Below are 17,088 nucleotides of genomic sequence, written 5' to 3'. Positions count from 1 at the left end.
GTAGATTTGCAGTGTCAGCATTTAAAGCTGTTCTATAAGTGAAACCATGAAGACAAGGAAGAGAGAATTTTATACAATTATTTTACACAGCAATTTAAATTAACAATTTTATGCAAAGGTAATCTTTCTAGTGAAATCCCTACACCCATGAACGACACCCATGATTAAATAGAGTACTTGGCAGGCTGAAGGGGATGATCCTGCCGCTCTCCTGAGACCCCACTTGGAGTACTGTGTGCAGTTCTGGTGTCCTCAACATAAGAAGGACATGGAGCTGTTGGAGCAAGTCCAGAGGAGGGCCACAAGGATGATAAGGCGGCTGGAGCACCTCCCGTATGAAGACAGGCTGAGAAAGTTGGGGCTGTTCAGCCTGGAGAGGAGAAGCTATGTGGTGACCTCATAGAGAAGGCTGTGTTCCAAAATCTGAAGGGGCCTACAAGGATGCTGGAGAGGGACTCTTCATCAGGGACTGTAGTGATAGGACAAGTGGTAATGGGTTCAAACTGAAACAGGAAGTTCAGGTTAGGTATAAGGAAGAACTTCTTTACTGTGAGGGTGGTGAGGCACTGCAACAGATTGATCAGAGAAGTGGTAAATGCTCCATCCCTGGCAGTGTTCAAGGCCAGGTTGGACAGAGCCTTGGGTGACATTGTCTAGGGTGAGGCAACCCTACACATGGTAGGGGGGTTGGAACTAGATGATCTTAAGGTCTTTTCCAACCCTAATCATTCTACGACTCTATAATTCTATAAATTGTTTTGATTTTAGTACTCATTGAAGGATTAGGTAGTTAATATGTCTTTATGTCTGTCTATTCCTTCACTGACATTACTAATAACTCTTTTCACGGGTTAAGTCATGTAGAATTTGAGGGGTGGATTCTCAGCCTCTGGTTTGGTATACACTGCTCAGCCAGATCTCTGCACTTCATTATGGAAGTGTCTTGAAGAGGACAGGTAAAATAGTGCAGAGTATATGGTAATCCAGAAATAATCATCTGGTACACTTCTATGTGTCCGCACTGCTGAGAAATACAATGATATTAACTTAGTCTCTTTAAAGGCATGCAAGATTTAAAGATCAGAGACAAAATTTTTAACAGAAAAGAATATATTTACTTTATTAAAGCAGGCTTACAACACGTGCTAATTATACTGGAATAAACAGCTGAGTATGTTCATCAACTAAGATCTCTCCTCACACCTTCAGTGTCCCAGCTATTTTATGAAGCTGATGACTTGGTTCCCCTCCAACACCTATACCTACTTCATGCCATGAAAGGCATAAAAGTCACTCTGCTCTGCTGTATAGCTACTAAGTATGTACTGCAAATGTGTTGCAGAACATTAGTTTGCAGATGCATATTGTTTTATTTCTTTCCTTGAGAGCAAGTGCACATGGCTGCATGTTTAAGATTATATGTGTGTACAACTTCGCATCAAAGGGAAGTTTAAATCCCACTCTATAAATGCTAAAATCACAACTATCTCTTTTTTTGGTCAATAGCTTAGTGTCCTGCTTGGAAGTACCCACCCAAGCAGGGGGTGGTTTGCTTGGATGGTGAACTGAGATGCAGGGCTAAACTGTTTCATTTGCTTAGGTAGGTTGCCTTTAAAACTTTTAGAAGGTTTCAGCTGAGAATATTTTAAATGCCTATATTTTTTCCATAGGTAATAGGCCCAGGTATGTTAGGCCATTTATTAACTACTTCTACTCTGTATCCAATAGCATTTGTCTACAAAGAAAAGCTGTGACAGAATAATATCCATGCTTCCGTTTTAGTTCAGTAGAATGAATGCATAATTTAGATTAATTTTCAGACATACATGCCAGCATGTAATATTTCTTTGATATATATTCTAAACTATTGGTTGACTGCATCCTGCTTTCCATAAATCAGAACCCAGTTTGGTAAAAAGAGAAAGAGCAAACCTGTGATAACGTAAGTTCTATAAAAGCTAATATCGTGTGATGAACTGGGGACATACAAGATCAGCTCAGCCAAAGCCCGAATAAACAAATTAGACCGCTTTCCCTATATGGAAGAACACACAACAAATGTGTAAAGGCCCTTCCTTATTCATTCCAATCTAGAAAACTTGACATGTTTTGTATGATGTGTAATACAGATGTCCTGTGAGTATATTTCTGAATGAAAGACCAGATTTCTTCTGAACTGGAAAATGCTGTCTCCTCTGTCACCAGTCAATGGTTATATTTTATTTCAGAGCAGCTGGAGAAGTGACAAATGAATACAAATAACTCTTCTATTCAGAGCGATTATTTAGAATAGAAGTTCTTCAGGAAATAATTGTACTTGAGGCACTAAGGGTGGATTCTCCTCACCTAAATTTAACCAAACATGCAAGTTAAACTTCTAGACTGAGGTAGTCTTCTATGTTTCTACTGTCCGTCGTGGAGAGATGTGGGTGATTTGCTCTTCTTGCTTCTTTTATCAGACATCACACCTAAGGAGAATGAATTGCTTCCTATAGGATCTCTGTTCACTGTGGAAAGAGTCCAGATATTTGTCCTAAATTAGACATTGAATTTTAACATAACTACAGCTGGGTAAAATAAGCCATGTGCTGCAGGAAGTGCTTTTCAAAGAAAAGTTACTGTTTATGTTACGTTATTTGTTAAAAGCAAACCCAAAATTGCCGTAAAGATTAAACTCACTAATTGCCATATAACACACATGCAGGAGTAACTTCCAGGGCATTTTAAGCATGTCGAAACCTCTGTGGCCATGCTGATATCAGGAGTCATAGTGATCAGACATGCCTGGGCTGGCTGTTCACCAGGCAGCATAGCGGAGGGAAGGTTTACCAGACATAAAGCACGCTCTTCTTACAGCTGCTTTGTAAATTGTGCTTTTAATTGTGATGGAAACATAGCCATTATCAGCTGACTGATAGAAGGAGTGAGGAGAAGCAGTCTTGCATTTCAAGAGGAACAGAAGTAAAATTCTGTGTTCTTGTGTGCTCTGAAAAATTTCCAAAACCAAGCTAGCACTTCTGCTCAGTACTCATAAGCATATGGTGATTTTTACAGTATCACATTTAAAGTTCCCACTTGGTATGATATGAAAGAGAAGAATTCAGTATTTGATATTGCTGCCTCATTATAACAGCCTGACTTCAATAGCCCTCTTCAAAGAACTGGAACAGAATAGGGTACGAGAAACTACTTAGGACTACATCACTCAGCAATATGCAGAAACTAAATGGAACAGCTCCTCATGCTATATGCCGTCCAATATTTCAACATTTTTTAAAAAATTCCTAAAGGGAAAGACCATTAATAGAAGAATCTGTTGGACTTGAATGTACCTGATCACTTCATTGAAAAGGATATTGGAAAGACAGTTTAGACGCTGAAGCAGTATTTGGCTTGTCGTTCTTGGGTGGCAAAGCTTGAAAAGTTCATATGCTGCAATGGCATACCTCAAGTAACTAAGAATTTTTAACAGCCTAAAGCAAAAGGCACCTGTGCTGATGAGATTTTTGTCTAATGGTCAGGCATTAAAGGATGCAACACTTCGGTTGACAACTTAAGCAATGAGCTATGGTGGTTTGGGAAGAAGGGAACAGAAGAAAAAAAAAGCCAAGAGTATGTTTTATCCTCGCTACATGAATCACCACTTCTATTTCCAACAAGCAGGATATATTTTTCTAGCCAGTTATATCTGTGAATTGAATGGTTTTGATTCTGGTTGTTTTCCTTCCTCTGACTGCAAGGATTTGTTACCTCTTTATGTAAGTAAACAGTAAATTTTTGGGAAAGGGCAACTTTTGGATATGCCTATGTTAATACGTATATAATATCCACCATGGGATTTTCTGGTCCATGACACTAAATCAATTACAGCAGTAGAGCTACAGTAGTTGATGATGATGATGGCAACTGGACCATAAGAAAGTCAAGGAAACCAGCAAGACCCCAAAAGCCTAAATTAAGTTACGAGACCATAAGCGGATGCCATTAGCAAAACAAAGTGTCATGATGGACAAGGTAAAATTCTACCTTGTAAATGGTTAACATTCAAGTTTTCCTCTACTCTAACCACTACTACTCACTAGCCCAGTATCCAAACCCTTCCAGAATTTGAAACCTTGTCATTTAGATGTGATATTTAAGTGAATTTGTCTCTTCAAACGTGCTTTTCAGTTTTTTCCAGCAGATGCATATCTCTTGGCCATTGGTATAGATGTTTCTCTGGCTGGTCTCTGCTGTTAGCTGTGCTTTTGTTGCTGTCACATGTCTCCAGATACATAACAGCTTTTTTCTCCACAACCTTTTTCTAGAGAAATGTAGAAACTTTATTAAGAAGCAAATAGTTTTTAAATAATGAATTTTTGTAACTTCAGAAGAAAGTGAGAAACAAAGTGGGAGGAAGTACACTGAAAAGACAGGAAGTTATCACACATTTAAATATGCATTTAAACTGTAGATAGTGTCTAAATATATGAATACTAATTGTACAACTCCCAGTGCACTTAGGACGCTCCCAGGCAACACATGAAACCACTTTAAAAGCTAAAGGGTATGCACAGAGCTTTCAGTTCTTGCAGGCTTTTCACAAAATAGATCTAACTGTAAACCACAGGCTCTTATGAATTAGCAACACCACAAAGGTTTGTTCTTCCTTATATTTCAGCAGAAGCTATAACCACAAGTGCTAACTGTCTACACACATACAAGAATTACTTTGTGAAGGGGTAGGTGAGGTGGACTATCACAAGAAGTCTGTTGCAAAATCACCTATGATATTGTTTCTGCTTTTGGGACTGCCAGGTAACAAACCCGATTTGTAGTGATACTCTGCTCAAGACCACAAGCAAGCCCTGGCAGACCAGTATTCTTGAAGGCATGACCTGGGATTTTAAAAATGCTTGCATTTAGTGTCCTGTTGGCAGATGCTCGGCTCTCCCATCTTCTCCCTTCTCCCCTAGGTGCATTGTACGAAGTGTTTGCTTTGCTTTTCTGCCAGTTGTAGAGTTTACGTTGTCCAGGCGGCTGATACACAGCTCCGGCTGCTGGCGGAAAATCAGTAGGACAGAGTAGCGAGAAAAAGCTCTCACTCCACCTCAGCAAACGATGCTTCTGAGACTGGTGCCACCCTAACAAATCAGAAACTTAATACTTGTTTACTACATTAATGAGTATTTAAAATTAATTTAAATATGTTTTTCATAGATAAAATCTGGAAAAATAATTTGAGGAAATGATTTATTAAAAATTTACATTACCTGTGCTTGTTTATGCACTGTTTGATCATGTAACAAGTAGACATACTAAATCCTAAACGTTTTCCATTCCAATCCATTTAGGAAGCCTGTTTCTATCTAGCTTCTGCATTTCAGAAAACAGAATAAGGATTTATACATCCAGTTTATGATGTCTGACATTAAAAAACCCTCTGTCGGAGCCTTAGGATACCACCACACAATAAAAATTGTTATGAGTTTTCACCCAAGTGAGACCTCATATTGAATTCCACACAGCAAGGATTTCAGCCAGAGAGGGTGAGTGAAGTTCTTCAAACCAGAGGAGGCCTTGGTTTATCAATGTATGCAAGAAATTTTGAAGCTAACGTTGGGATTCCTATTAAAAATGCCCTAGAAGTAGACCATCAGAAGCCTGTGAAGCTATTTTGCTGTACTTATATTAAAAGGATAACGGGTCAGCTTTTATTTGATTAAAAAAAAAAAAATCTGAAAAAAAATCCCCAACCCAAATACAAGTGCTGTTTCACATTTTTGGTCACTTGATGGCACTAAACTAACACTGTATACATATTAATCACCAATAGCATAAGAATATTCCTGTGCCAATGCATTTTTTTTTTTTAAGGCTTGGCCTGATGAAAGTGCTTTGTTTTGTTAAGGACAAATTTTGGACATAAAAGAGATTAAAATATAAACAAACATGAAACCAAGAAGCAGTTGTGAAATCTGGCTGACTGTGGTCCGTCTGTCTTGTTAAAGTTCATGACATGCTACAAATACCACAGCATAATGGAATACATAGCATTTCTGAGCAGAACAAAACATAATACACCAAAGACCAAACCAAGCCTTTCAGCATAAAATCTCAGAGAAATATCTGCAAACTTCGGACAGTGGCATTTCCACCAAAATGTGTGGCCATCAGGTGGCCACCTACATGAGGCAGAGCAAGTGGGCAGCTTGGCCTTTTCCATGTCCTTTTTTTACAGAGAAATTGCCAATATTTCAAGGTTATGTGTTGAGTTCATTGCGTGAATTCAGAGGTGAAGCAGTGAGAGCTTTGCTTGGATGGTCTTAGTCATGTAATAGGAAGCTCCTGGTGTGATAAATGGCTGAAGAAGTGATTGCAGCCCACTGCGTCTCCCCATAAAGGCACCTTCTCATGAGCTGTCCAGCAAAATGTCTGTATTATATTTATTTGTAGTTAGAAATCTAAGAACTGAGAAATCCTCAGCTAAATGGAGCCTTTTTCACAACTTTCAGGATGTGATTAGAATAGTAAAGGAACATTTTTATTTTTTTGTCAGAAGTTTTGAGCTTTCAAAATATTTTCCCCTCCTACAAAAGGAGAAACACCAAGATTTTTGAAAATTTTCACTGATCAGCAATCAAAATGCTTTTGTTGGACCAAAGAACATATTTTATTCCAATAATGCCTTTTCTCTGGATGTTTTTAACTGCTTTTTCAACAGGAAGTTACTTAGACTTCAAAACTTCTAAAAGTTTTGAAAGATTTGTTCACACCTTCCAAAGGCAACCACAAAGGATATTTCAGCAAATTGAAAAGGTGGGGAGGGGATTTTCTTTTTGAAACAGGGGTAACATTCAAGCCTTTCCCATAAATAGGTTTTAATGAATCAGTCAACACAAGAATTTGTGGCACAAAATTCCCAGGCAGCTCTAGAAATGATGCTGCAGGTTGTAGCTGCTCTCCCCCTTTCTCACCAGCACTCCTGAAAGAGCTGTTGTGACTGATGGAGCAGTGGTGCATAGAAGGACTTTCACAGAGGTGAGTGTGGGAAACCCCATGACGTCAAATGCGCCTGTCCTAGCTTATGGGGAAGGAAAAGTAGTCAGTGTATGTTAAGGCACTGTATTTTCTTCTGTGAATTTTTACACTTAGAGCCTTTATTTTTAACCATAGAATCATTTAGTTTGGAAAAGACCTTTAAGATCAAGTCCAACTAACCTAACAGTGCCAAGGCCACCACTAAACTGTGTCCCTAAGTGCCACATTTACACATCTTTTGAATACCTCCAGGGATGGGGACTCCAGCCTGTCAATACTTGACAACCCTTGTGGCGAAGAATTTTTTCCTAATATCCAATCTAAACCTCCCCTGGTGCAACTTGAGACCATTTCTTCTTCTTCTATGACCTATTATTTGGCAGAAGAGACCAATATCCACCTCACTACAACCTCCTTTCAGGTAGTTGTGAAGCTCGATAAGGTCGCTCCTGAGCCTGACATGTTGTCGTTTTCTAAATGCTGCAGAGAGAGGGTCATGATGGATTTCACTTTCTCATATTCTCATCATTTCCTATGTTCGTGATTCTGCAACTATTGAGAAGTATGGTGCTTTCTGGGAGTTTTGTGGACTTTACTATGGCTTCAGTTAAATGGTAGATCTGCAACTTGCCAGCCAGTGAATCCATTGTCAAAACTTCAGTTGGATTTGCATCTCATGTGTCCTTAACCACACTAAGCTGGAGGAAAGAGATTGGCCAAAGCATTGCAGTGACTTCCACAGTACACAAAGCCAATTTCTGCCGTCTTTTCTACTAATGGCTTTCCACAAGAGGTAAGTAAGGACAAATTTGTCTTTCTTGGCTTAAAAATACCTTGTTTTCATGGCTATCTGATTATGTACTTACTAAATTTAATCCAACTACAACAAACTGAATCTGTTCATGAAGTTGGATAAATGTGAGCTAAGCTAATTTAAACGTGAAAAAATCACACTGATCTGTGCAGTACCAGTCAAATGGTATTTGAAAAATATATGGAAATATAGAAATATGTATGAAAATCTTCTCAAAAATAATAGTTGCAGGTCTATGTTTTAGATGAAGATCTAATTTTTACATTATAAGTAAAAGCACAGGATCTCAAGACTAAATTCAAACTTGCAAACTCACTGCCAGAGAAACAAAGATGAAAAATTGGGAAAAGCTCAAGAGATTGTCCTTTCAATGTCACACACTGTCATATAAGTTTTCCATTATTACATGTCTTCGGGTTTTTATGTTTCCCATACATGTACTGGAATCAGGTAACACAAGGCCTAATTTTTCATAGGCCTGGCAAAAAATGGCATAATTTTAATTACATGTGAAAATTTGATTATGGTTGTCTGTATGTAGCTCAGAAAATCTCCTTGTGTTGCTGGACTGTGATCATTTTCCGAATTGTCTCTTGGTTACACAGCATAAACTGAGTTATTTCTTCTTTTATCAATTTCTAAAGGGTTTTAAAAACATTGCAAAATTAATCAGTCCGTAAATATTTGAATTAAAAAATCTAGCATTTGCTGAAAGGACTTCTAGAAGGACTTTCAGGAAGATGGACACAGGGAGACTCAAAGGGTCTGCCTGACTGAGGAGTGAGTTTGTTGCCCAGATAGCATGGGCACCTCTGCCTTGCCCCGCTGTGCCTTCATGGGACCTCATGATCCTTATTCAGACAGACTTGCATTGCATTTCTACCTGAATAAAATGGAATAAGATGCAGGGATGACTGTGACTCAATCAGAAACATTCCTGAAGACTCCTAAGGAGATCTCTCATGTCCACTCACTCCACTACTTATCTCTTTTAGACCTGAACAGCCATTAGCTACCTAACAGGTCAGACACACAGCTCTGCTGTATTCAAGTTCTGTCTTCTTTCCTGGAATTACGTACATTCAGATATGGTAAGATTTATGCATCTGACAGATGCATAACGAACTCTTCATTGCAAAAAGTTTTAGTTACAGGCTTTCCTAGTTGGAGGATGTGCTCATCAGAGTTTCATAATAAAATTAAAAGATAAAATCTTGGTCTCACTGGGTAGGTTCATATTGATTCTTGAGGGACAGCCCTAGCAAGGCTCAAGTTTTCAGTTCATCCATCCAGCAAACCTGGCCCCAGCAGTGGCTCCCACAGAATACACAGGACTTTGCATAGCTTGTTGGATGCGAACATTAAATATAATTACATACAAGAATTTAATTAATATTATGTTCAAGAAAGTGGATTGCAAAGGGATTGGCAGTGAAAACAGTCCATGGGTGTTAATAGTTAGGGAACAGGCAGATCAGGGAGTTTGGTAGAGCCTCAAGCTGGTCTTGAAAGATGTAGACATTGAGATTGATGGCAAAAATCATGTTGCTGTCACCTTCTAATTCTGAACAGCCTTGTGTCCGAGTGTAAAAGAGGAAAGCAAATCATTGCATCCTCTTTTGCCTTGTCCGAGACCAAAGGCACTCTGTCCATATGATTTTGCTCATTCTCTCCTTTGTCAACATTTCCACCGACTTCAGTAGAAGCCTAAATTGGGGAAGTCCAGCTTTAATATATTTTTATGCCTACAACCTTCCCTTCACAGAGCCTACTCATTTTCACAAATTCACAGGCTATATTTTTACTTATAATAAAAGAAAAAAACATTTAGTTACAGGCTTCAAATGAATTATTAGTGCATGACTACTGAAGATGGAATTCAATACAAAGAGAAAAAAAGTTGTGAAGCCATACAGTAAGCTAATGCAGCTTGGCATAGTTCCCTTAACATCAGTGGAGCTCTGCTGGTTTACCCAAACTGAGAATGTGGCTTGTTAAAATTTAAAAATACAAGTACCTACTAAATTTGAACTTTGTACTTTGAAATACAAGGCAGACACTTTATCCATCGGTCTGTGCAGGTTTTGGTTAAAATCCACTGGAATTTAGACATATTGGTTTTGGCCACTGAAAAGTGCTTATATTGTTCTCTGAAAGAAACAGAAACATGTTGTGAATTCTAAAAAAAAATTAATAAAAAAGTTTTTAAAAAGTAATTAAAATAAAGACAGCAATGGAGTTCGTGCAAAGTACATTCCTTCACCTCAAATTAACAGCTGTGTGTATGAAGATGTGCTCAAGAAGTAAGACTTAATTCAGCTGTCTTCCCTCAGCAGCTAAGTGTGGTAACAGAAGCTAAGACTTCCCTTCCCGTCTTTGCTAACTGTTCATTTTCCTTTTCGTCTCTTAATTCCAGCCCTGAACAATGTGTGAAATTTTGGAAAGACCTAGTCTTTAATAAAGTGCAGTTACAGTTGTGTGTGTTGATGGCACAGAACCTTGATGATAACCATCCTCTCTGCCTTTGCAGCTTCTCTGTCTGCTGAGGGACCCCCTCCTCTGTAGCCCCACATACCAGCCTTATTGGAGGCTGTGGGGCCCCAGCAGAGACTGTGTCTGAGGGCAGACTGGCACAAAGGCTCTCTAAAGAATATATCCCTGGAAATGTTGTACGGGTAAGATGAATTGACTTGCTAGGCTATGGATCGCAGATTGGGCATGTCTACAGGGCCATGCACAGCCCCATAACTCAGAGCTTGAAAAAGGGGTGATTTTTGTGTTATCATGGGGCAAGTATTACAAAACAGGAGTTTTGACTTTTCAGTCAGCAGTGGAAATCAGGAAAAATTAAATCAAAGTTAATGGTCTCAGGTGGAAAACTGACTAACAGATGTACATACCCAGATAAACATACACATCTGAACCCTGCACTCTTCACCATGGAAGTGTTTAACCCAGCTGTGTAACAGACATCGTGGAGGAAACTCATACTCTGGTCATCTGCGTTGCTTGATTACTCAATAGCCTGCTGGCATGATTTCTTCTGTGCCAACTAGTAGGCTCTGCCATAATGATCAGATTCAGATTTGGGGTTTGGAAGCAATAAGGACCATTCCCAAAAGGGCACTATGAACAAGAATGACAAGACTTGGCTCTTTCCACCCTTCTCAGTTCTCCAAAACTATACTAGTAGCTTTTGTACATTGAACATGTCATCATATCAAACCCAAGGCTTGCAACCTTAATTTTATTTTCATGATGCAAAAGCACTGTTTTGGTAAGCTGCAATGCACTTATGTATTACTGTGGATATTTTGAGAACACACATACAGCGATAATTACATTTAGAGCCTCCGGGGTACCATGCTGGGCCTGAAGGACACCTGAAGGACAAGTGGTACCCAGTGCAGACAGTATCAGGCCGGATCTTTGCTTCAGGGTCAGAGAATGGTCCCTGGACAGGTGTTATTTAGCAATACAGCCATAGTCACAGCAACTGCAGTATCAGGTTCAAATAATGAATGTTTGTGCAGTAACATACTACTGTGAACCGAAAGGCCACCTCAGAAAACACAGCAGGTACAAGCATAGGAAAAGCCTTTATCCTATACATGTTTTAGGTAAGAAAATTAATGTAAAGATATAAAAATAAACTAAAATTTTCAAAGTATAGATTAGTCTGGCATGTGTTTTTCATTACAGTAATTCTTTTAAATAATGTCCCTTTAAAAACGTGTGCTCAATTTTAGACAAGTTCAACTCATTGATATGCTGTATTACTCCTAACAAACCAGAACACAGTAATAAAACCCATGTTTTATTGGATAGAATGCATAATGCAACCTTTTCCATCTAGAGAGGTTCCTCTTTTCTCACTGGGATGAGGCAAGAATATGAATAATAAACTAAGTGGTAACTCTGAGAGACCGGTGCTCTTTCTCTGTTGTGGAAGTTAGAAAGGCAGAAATCAGGAAAAGCATCTTGGGAGTAAGAAATGGCTATTTTTGAAAACATTAGGTACAATTAGACCTCCAGATAGCCATTACCTACTTATGCCCACTAATTCCTATTTTAAATGTGTATTTAGTGTTGAGATGTGCGTTGCAACACTTACATATTCATGTTCAGTTATTGAGAGTAAATATTCTTGAGACACACTACTCAACACTCTCCACAGAAAACCCACTTCAAGCATAGCTGAACAAACATTACAAATTCTGGTCCAGGAGAGACACAAAACATCCCAGCAATGAGAAATATATATTCAGAATGGCCTTAAGATACTTCATGCAAACTTTAAATTAGTTTCTATGGTGACAGACATTCTAGTCTGAAAGGGTCAGATTTGCTTAGGAATCGGGCAACAGCCTGAGACTACGGGACTGCGCCCCACAGTGCAAGTCTGATGAAATGGTGTTGACATTAGTATAGACCGAAAGTCATATTCTGCCGGTGTAAGGACAAAGGCAAAGACTCACTAGCTGTGTTAGACAACTGGTTTGGGCAATAATTTGGCTAATTTGTGCATGTATATGTGTGAAAGTGCTTAGAAAATGACAACATTCTGTTTAACATTTCATCAAAGATCATCTGCCACGTTGCAAGAAAACTGTTCTTAGGACTGCTGTCTGCTCTCTCCATCTGCAACCCTCAAACAGTGTGGGATGTACATGGGAAAGTGCATAGGGAGGTTAAATTTGCTAGAACTTTCTCCCTCTTATGGACAGACAAATAGGCCAATGTTTTCAAATATTGCCTCCTAGAGTTACCCTAGTCCTCAGTTCAGAATCTAATTTTAAGATTCTTAGTCCTGATTCCCCCAGTGAGTTTGAGAAGAATCGGTGATACTGTCTAGGGATTAGGTGACTGGTTCTTTATTCACCTCACTTTTAAAAATGCAGACATGCTTTTTCACTGGAAGACAGCTCACTGTTCTGCAGATTATGCATTTGTAGTAGGTTGCATTTGGCCTTCAGCTATTGATTACAAAAAGTTGAAAGCATTTGAGTTTACATATATCGGTTTAGCTAAAATAACAAAGCAAACTTTCTTGATACTGTACAAGGCAGTAAATGTTAGCTTAAAAAATTTCCATTTGCCATATGGTCTTCAGGTGATTTGATGTAATTCAAAACAGGCATTCAGTAACCTAATAGTTTTACCGTACCACAGATGTGTGCATTCCCTTGAAATGTATTTTTAGTTTACTTCTCAGGCCTTGATTCTTCTCCTGGCATTAGAAGCCCAATTACAGAAGCAAAGCAAATTCCAAATTTAGTCCACAAGCCTACATTATCAAAACCCTCTTCACTGGAAAAAATATTTGTGTCAGGCTTGAAATACCTTAATCATATTTCTCTTCTTCATCCCCCAATACAGTATATGAGGATAAGATGTAGAAGAGCTAGAAGCTACTCAGGAAAAGCTCTTCCCTATGTTGTCCAAGTCATTTCAGAGAACTGTGATTTGAGTCTGAGCTTAGGCTCACGGGTTCGCAGCTTTAATGTGATTACGCACATGCATGACTAGCACCCATACTTGAGTGCACATACTTTGGATTTTAAGTCAGTGGTTCCAAACACATCTTAGTTTGGTTTGTTGCTGTGTCTGAAGTAATGATAGCTCTGCAAGAGGTTTTAGGGAAAACAGGTTTATTTCTTTGCTGCTTTCACAGTAACAGAAGTATTAGTGTGAAACCTTTGAGCTCAGATTGGAAAATTTTCAAACTGAACAACTATGTATTCATAGACTGATGAAGTTTAGATACCAATGAAATATGTGTCTGAAACCCTAGGTGAGCAAATCCACTTTACTTTGCACAGCCATTTGTTTGGGCTGCTGTCTAACAGTTGATGTACGATCTTTTCCTCTCCAATCTACCTCATTTAGCTCTGACAGATTAAATAAGGAAGGTAGTAATTCTACAGCATGAACCTCTTCTCTAAGTGTGGCCAGTGTGAGCTTAGTAGTTTGTAGTTGACAGATAAAAATGTTTGTTCTGTTTTAACCATATGAATCAAAAATTAATGCAACAGACAGCATATCCCTTATTAAATCATGTATTTTCTATCAGTTGCTAACTACTTTTCCCAGCAATATATCCATTTACATCTAGCATATTCTTTCTGGTGATTTTGTTTTTAAACAACTGGATTTTAAATGGGATTATTTGAAACGACTGGAAAGATGATGGAGTCACAGGTTCTTTAAAAGATTTTCAGACTCTCTCTTGAAATGCACCCAGACTCACCATTAGTAAGGTGGGACTTTACACACACCAACTCACCAGAGGCAGTAGTATATACTAAAGCTGCTTATGTTGTTGTTAGCATAGTGAAGGAGTAAGCATGCTTTATGAGAACTAGATACCGTCAAGAAGCCGCGCAGACAGCACTGTAGTGGGGTAACAGTACAGGACATGTTAGCAGAAAAAGGAGGATCACGGTTCATGAGATATGACATAGACTCTTGTCTGAAATGAGCTCTTGCTTTGCTGAGTTGCTCGTGTTGCAAACCCTCATAAGGTATCACTGCTCTTTTTACCCTAGCTTTCATTACATTAAAGCTAGTATGGGTAAGGCTAGTCATTTAGCCATGCTGTCACACTACAAGAGCTGATGCATTTCAGACACGTGTGGTGGGCACAACAATTTTTTTGGTATGGTGGCTATATGCTTGGAGAACCTGGCCAGGAAGAGAGTGATGCTACCACCTTCTGCGCTCTCTTACTCTTTGCAGGTTAGCAAGTACAACCAGGAGCACCTTAACTGCTCAAAGGTGCCAGGATAGCAGCTGTGTCTCCTGTTAGGACCTGAGCACAGAAAAGAGCGAGCCCCTCCACCCTTTCTCCCTTATGTGCGTATGGATAGTTATAAACCTCTTGACGTGGGAAGGGCATGAGTTGTGAATCACCACAAGCAGTACAAATGCTGCTGCTGTATACCACATCCTCCTTTTTCAATGCTAATACAGGGATACTTACAGGAACTCCAATGAAACTAAACACTATTTCTTACCATTTATTAATGAGATCACAGTTCCTAGTTCAAAGGAGGTGAAATAATAAATACTTAGCTTGAGTAAGAGAAAGTTAAATGGTATATGGAACTTCTTATTAAACAAAAAGTAAAAAATTATATTGCAGACATGTTGCTTCTTGCCAAGCTCTTGTTGGTGTTCCAAGAAAAATTAATAACTGACCTACTATAAAACCCTATTCTTCTATTACTTTCTTGAAGCTTTCATCAAAAATAGATATCTTGAGTGCATTGGATATTTCTGGTTCTTTTGAGGATTTACTGTAACGTTAATCTCCACAATGCAGTTGTGTTAACACCTTCCTGCTGCTAAACCAAGTTTCACCTTCAGACACAGGGGGACTGAATTTTCAGACAGGGATAATCCAGGACTCAGCAGTAGTGGATTTTGGAAAAGTGAGTGAAATATAACCCAAGCTGGGCTGGCTCGGTTGGTAGGCTGAAGCTGAGACAGCTTAACAAGAAATGAGTCTTTAAAGATCCTGCGTGTTGATACTTCAGTAGTATGTTACTTTTCTGAAACTTCCAAGGGACTTTATGAGGACTAGGAAACACTATTTCATGGCTGCATAGTAACAGATTTTTTCCTTAGGAACAAGGGAAGTCCATCTCTGATGCTGGGCCATCAGCTGCTCTGACACCATTGATCATTCCACTTATTAAAATGGCTGCAGATTCCCTTTTCTTCAACAGTACATAGAAATTAGAGTTGGATGTTTGCTCAAGTGTTACAAAGTTAGAGATGTTACAGTGATATGATTGGTTTAAATCTGATAGATGGATATGCAGGCAGATAAATATAGGAATGTTCTCAGAACCTAAACAAGACCCTCAAAAGCTGATGCCATCAGTATGCATATGACATCAATTTAGTGTAGGTGAACCTATTCTCAGGCTTCAGCCTGGGTAAGTGATTGCTTGGATAAGGCTCAACCAACAGAGCTGCAGGATGTTCACTGGATAAAAGCAATTCCAGAAGGGCACAAGGGGAGCGAAATCTGAGCTGTGGTTTTCTATAGGCATTGCAAATGAAGTAGGAAATCTGTCCAGTTACTGGTACTTTAGCTCTAGTTACAGGAATTAACTACCATGGTGGTCCATTGTCATGGGAATGTAACTTTTCCTTTCAGCTCTTAGAACAGTTCAGTATGCCCATACATATATATACATATATGCATTTGTATGTAGTGTATAGCATCGTGTTCTGTGACAGCCTCTGCTTGGAAAACAATCTAAGCAGAAACTTCAACTAGCGAGTGATATAATGATACGTTTCTTTTGTGTACCTTGCTTGCGCAAAAGGTTCTTGCATTTAATTATTTTTTGAAATAACTCAAATTATCCTTTGACCTGAAAAGTTCTTTTGTTATGCCTACATTAGTAAATGTGCAGATGGATAGGAGTGGACCTGCAGATGTTCATACTATATGTATTTCAGAAGGTGTTACTTTGGGATAACTCTGTTCTGGTCATATGGGTGGCATGCTTGTCAGGGACTTGAGTGCACTGGGTGTTCTGCTGGAGTTGTTTGGGGGTTTTGTTTTGTTGATCTTCTTGTTCTTTTGTTTGCTCATTTGTTTTTTGGTTGTTGGGTTATTTTGGTTGTTTTTGGTTTTTTTTGGGGAGGATGTGTTTGGTATTGGGTTTTTTTCCTTTAATTTCAATTTTTCTGTATTATTTTTATTTTTTTTATTGTATCATTTTTACAACTGTCCACAGTTCTGAATGCCTAAGCATTATCCTTTAAACATTTGATAGATGGGTCTCAAGGATCTTTATAAATCTTTGCAGTTCCAGAGCGGTTGAAGTAAATGCTGCTATCATTGTTTTACAGCCACGGAAAGCAACATACTGAAGTATTGCATAACTTGCCAACAAAGAAAGACTTTGCGTGAACCAGGAATATATGCCATGTCTATTGACTTCCAGTTAATTTTTAAACTTCTCTTCAGTAGTTGAAATGCAGTCTCTTTCAGTACAACAGATGGCTATATATTTGTATCTCGATCTGTGGAAAATAGTGTTGCTTATCACCTAACAGACCAAATGGGCAAGAAATACCTTGGCTGTATCAGGTTTGTTCTTTGTGACCACATGATGTGAAAGCAAATGCCAAACACAGTCAAAACAGAACGGTATTTCAGCCAAGCCACATTCACTTTGTGGTGCTCTAAATATCTGTGCAACATACAGGGTTATATAAATCAGGCATGTAAC

Source organism: Strigops habroptila, chromosome 1 (genome assembly GCF_004027225.2).
Source record: "Strigops habroptila isolate Jane chromosome 1, bStrHab1.2.pri, whole genome shotgun sequence".
Taxonomy (NCBI): Eukaryota; Metazoa; Chordata; class Aves; order Psittaciformes; family Psittacidae; genus Strigops; species Strigops habroptila.
Note: the sequence above shows the minus strand (reverse complement) of the source record.